This window comes from Chrysoperla carnea, assembly GCF_905475395.1.
Source record: "Chrysoperla carnea chromosome X unlocalized genomic scaffold, inChrCarn1.1 SUPER_X_unloc_144, whole genome shotgun sequence".
Classification (NCBI taxonomy): Eukaryota; Metazoa; Arthropoda; class Insecta; order Neuroptera; family Chrysopidae; genus Chrysoperla; species Chrysoperla carnea.
In genome coordinates, this window is record NW_025408094.1 from 1 (window position 1) to 5,000 (window position 5,000).

At 32.0% G+C, this 5,000-nt stretch overlaps 2 non-coding genes and 1 pseudogene across 2 annotated transcripts in view; all 3 read left to right on the plus strand.

Annotated features, from left to right (window-relative positions):
* LOC123303836 lies at positions 1–2,038 on the plus strand (annotated as a pseudogene; the record flags this gene model as incomplete).
* Positions 2,039–2,991: 953 nt separating this feature from the next.
* Positions 2,992–3,146, plus strand: LOC123303832. The gene has a single exon (XR_006535914.1). It is a non-coding gene; the product is annotated as a 5.8S ribosomal RNA (ribosomal RNA).
* A 636-nt stretch (positions 3,147–3,782) lies between these two features.
* LOC123303833 overlaps positions 3,783–5,000 on the plus strand; it is a 4,576-nt gene continuing 3,358 nt past the window's right edge. The window contains exon 1 of the ribosomal RNA XR_006535915.1: positions 3,783–5,000. This exon is cut by the window's right edge and continues 3,358 nt beyond it. This is a non-coding gene — a ribosomal RNA (large subunit ribosomal RNA).

The window sequence follows — 5,000 nt, forward strand, 5'->3', positions numbered from 1 at the left end:
TTAGATCGTACCCACATTTACTTGGATAACTGTGGTAATTCTAGAGCTAATACATGCAAACAGAGTTCCGACCAGAGATGGAAGGAATGCTTTTATTAGATCAAAACCAATCGGTGTAAATTTTAATTTGCATCGTTTAATTTGGTGACTCTGAATAACTTTAAGCTGATCGCACGGTCTCGTACCGGCGACGCATCTTTCAAATGTCTGCCTTATCAACTGTCGATGGTAGGTTCTGCGCCTACCATGGTTGTAACGGGTAACGGGGAATCAGGGTTCGATTCCGGAGAGGGAGCCTGAGAAACGGCTACCACATCCAAGGAAGGCAGCAGGCGCGCAAATTACCCACTCCCGGCACGGGGAGGTAGTGACGAAAAATAACGATACGGGACTCATCCGAGGCCCCGTAATCGGAATGAGTACACTTTAAATCCTTTAACGAGGATCCATTGGAGGGCAAGTCTGGTGCCAGCAGCCGCGGTAATTCCAGCTCCAATAGCGTATATTAAAGTTGTTGCGGTTAAAAAGCTCGTAGTCGAATCTGTGTCCTACACTGTTGGTTCAATGCTCGCATTGTTTAACTAGCATGTTATGTGGGACGTCCTACCGGTGGGTGGTACAGATTATGTATAAAGTATATTTTAGTGTTATTATTTATTTAATGCATTATATATATTTTTATTATGTAATTTGTCGTAAGTGTTTAACCGTTAAGAGCGGTGGCAGCCCCCAATTGCAATCCCGTCGCGGTGCTCTTAATTGAGTGTCGAGGTGGGCCGGTACGTTTACTTTGAACAAATTAGAGTGCTTAAGGCAGGCTCAAATTTTGCCTGAATATTGTGTGCATGGAATAATGGAATAGGACCTCGGTTCTATTTTGTTGGTTTTCGGAACTCCGAGGTAATGATTAATACGGACAGATGGGGGCATTCGTATTGCGACGTTAGAGGTGAAATTCTTGGATCGTCGCAAGACGGACAGAAGCGAAAGCATTTGCCAAAAATGTTTTGATTGATCAAGAACGAAAGTTAGAGGTTCGAAGGCGATCAGATACCGCCCTAGTTCTAACCATAAACGATGCCAGCTAGCGATCCGCCGAAGTTCCTCCGATGACTCGGCGGGCAGCTTCCGGGAAACCAAAGCTTTTGGGTTCCGGGGGAAGTATGGTTGCAAAGCTGAAACTTAAAGGAATTGACGGAAGGGCACCACCAGGAGTGGAGCCTGCGGCTTAATTTGACTCAACACGGGAAACCTCACCAGGCCCGGACACCGGAAGGATTGACAGATTGAGAGCTCTTTCTTGATTCGGTGGGTGGTGGTGCATGGCCGTTCTTAGTTGGTGGAGCGATTTGTCTGGTTAATTCCGATAACGAACGAGACTCTAGCCTGCTAAATAGACGTACTTTACCGGCATCTCAAGGCCCATCGGCTGTTTGTTTCCCATTTCATTCATTTTCATGTGTGTTATGTATTGTATTTATATATGCATGTATTTTTGAGATTTAACGATCAAGATTATATTTTGTATATATTGTGCTTTATGTTGCATATGTTATGGTGTATGGGTACGCAGTTTTTTGATGTGGTTTTTACTGCCGGCGTACAAATAATTCTTCTTAGAGGGACAGGCGGCATTCTAGCCGCACGAGATTGAGCAATAACAGGTCTGTGATGCCCTTAGATGTTCTGGGCCGCACGCGCGCTACACTGAAGGAATCAGCGTGTCCTCCCAGGCCGAAAGGTCCGGGTAACCCGCTGAACCTCCTTCGTGCTAGGGATTGGGGCTTGCAATTGTTCCCCATGAACGAGGAATTCCCAGTAAGCGCGAGTCATAAGCTCGCGTTGATTACGTCCCTGCCCTTTGTACACACCGCCCGTCGCTACTACCGATTGAATGATTTAGTGAGGTCTTCGGACTGGTACGCGGCAATATTTCTGATATTGCCGATGTTGCTGGGAAGATGACCAAACTTGATCATTTAGAGGAAGTAAAAGTCGTAACAAGGTTTCCGTAGGTGAACCTGCGGAAGGATCATTAACGATATATATAAAATATATTTATTTATATTTTTTGTATTGTTTTTAAATATTCCAAAAAATAAAAATATTATTGATAAGAAATATTTTTTTTAACAAAATAACATATTAATATGTAATTTTCTCAAAATATATAATAGTAATTATGTGTTAAAAGAGATTTATTTTGGTTATGATATCATATTAAAGTAATACGCCAAACTTTTTTTATACACATAATATATCTATACATATAATATAGAGAATATTATATAAATATTAATAATATATTTGTTACATATAAAATATTTTTATATTCAATATTATTATTATTATTAAACAATAATTATTAATAAAATCTATAAATAATTTCTCTTATAAAAAAGTGAAATTAAAAATAGAATATATTGAAATTATTTGTTTATATGTATATAATCTCTATTAAGAAAAATAAAATAAGATTATAATTGATATAATCTATATTTTTATTTTTCTATGTTATATAATAAAAATAAAGAAAACACAAGATAAAATTTTTTTAAAGAATAAAATTTATTTCAAATTTAAATTTCTTTATGTTTTGTCTTGATATTTCTTTTTTTTTATTAAAAGTTATTATGTTAAAAAACAAACCCATTTGTTTTGTACCATATTAATATTATATATATTTTTATGTAGAAAATAATTTATAAAAAAAAAATAAATACATTTCTATAAAATATACCAAATATTAATTATTATATCTAGCTAGCACTAACAAAAATATCAAAAATGTTATGTATATATTTATTAATACCATAATATCTTTAATTTATATATATATATATTTAAAATAAAATATATAATTTATATTCTAGAAAAATTTTTTTATTTTAAAAGAATTTATAAAGATATATAAATTAATAATTTTATTTTTTATATTAAAAATAAAGATTATTATTAATAATAATACTTACATTTAAAATTTAAAAAGATTACCCTGGACGGTGGATCACTTGGCTCGTGGGTCGATGAAGAACGCAGCTAATTGCGCGTCAACTTGTGAACTGCAGGACACATGAACATTGACATTTCGAACGCACATTGCGGTCCTTGGATACTGTTCCCGGACCACATCTGGCTGAGGGTCGTATACATTATATTAATATAATAAAAGATTATTTTACATAAAATTTTTTTTATGAAAAAGAAATTTATCAATAATTAAAAAAGAAAATTTATTTTTTCATATTTAATTAAATTGATAAATAAAATTTTTATAAAAGAAATGTAAAATTATTTATATATGAATGTTTTACGCCAAATATAAGAAAAAAAATAAATATAAAATGTTTTTAATAGCATTTAAAATTTATATATTTTTTATTATTTGTCGACATTTTTAAATTAATATATCAATATTATTTTTTATCATTTATATATAATATTATAAAACTTTATGTTAATAATAATATTAATAATAAATGATATTAATAATATATTTTTAAAATATTAAATAAAGAAGAATAAACAAAAATATTATATATTAATATTTTGTTATGGAATATTTTATTTGTAATAAAATTTTCAATATACTCGAAAAAAATTAATATATATAATTATTTATTTTTTATTTTCTTCTCTTTAGATAAATATAAAAATAATATTATATAATAATATTAAAAAAATTTGAGTATGAATAATTAAGAAAATTGTTTACTTATAAAATATAACAAAAACATAATATATAAAAAAAATTTTTGTTTTAATACTTCTAAAAACTTTTACGACCTCAGAGTAGGTGAGATTACCCGCTGAATTTAAGCATATTATTAAGCGGAGGAAAAGAAACTAACTAGGATTCCCTTAGTAGCGGCGAGCGAACAGGGATAAGCCCAGCACTGAACCCCGTGGCTGATAAACAGACACTTGGGGAATGTAGTGTTTAGGAAGATTCAATATAAACCTATTGTTATATAATACATCCAAGTCCATCTTGAATGGGGCCATATACCCATAGAGGGTGCCAGGCCCGTAGTGATTATTATTGATGATAGGTGAATCTTTCCTTAGAGTCGGGTTGCTTGAGAGTGCAGCTCTAAGTGGGTGGTAAACTCCATCTAAGGCTAAATATTACCACGAGACCGATAGCGAACAAGTACCGTGAGGGAAAGTTGAAAAGAACTTTGAAGAGAGAGTTAAAGAGTACGTAAAACCGTTCAGGGGTAAACCTGAGAAACCCGAAAGGTCGAAAGATGAGATTCATTTACTTTTTATCGTTAATCAACCAATTTGTACTAGCATGTGACAAAAATTTTTATTAGGAATTTATTTTTAGTAAAAATATATGCACTGCTGTATATTGTTAATTGTATGATAACGAGGTATGCACTTCTCATCTTGTAGGACGTTGCGACCCATTAAATATTAATCTATAGGCATTGGTGCGTTGATTAATGTACAATATTATTTTTTGATAATATTTTGTGTATGTTAAACGCCTATGTTTCTTGATTAATTGTTTGATGGTATTAATTATAAATTGATATTGAGTCGCGTTATTAACGCGTTCAGATCCACCACGAGTATAAATAGGTTTTTTTATTAAAACATATTATATATACGGATTTTATGCCGTTATATGATACTATTTAACTGTCAGTAGGTGTATGATAATGAACTGGCTCATTTTTTTTTATTAAAAATTTATCTGTCAGCGACGATATAGCTTTGGGTACTTTCAGGACCCGTCTTGAAACACGGACCAAGGAGTCTAGCATGTACGCAAGTCATTGGGAATAAAATATTTTTTCATCGAAATATTTATAAATTTTATGAAACCCAAAGGCACAATGAAAGTAAATATTATTTATATTTTTTTATAAATGATAAAAGGAGGATATATTTATATTATGTATTAAATATCGCACTCCTAGGGCGTCTTATATTATTATAATTTAGTTTTCGGATTATATTATAATAGAGGCGCACCTAGAGCGTACACG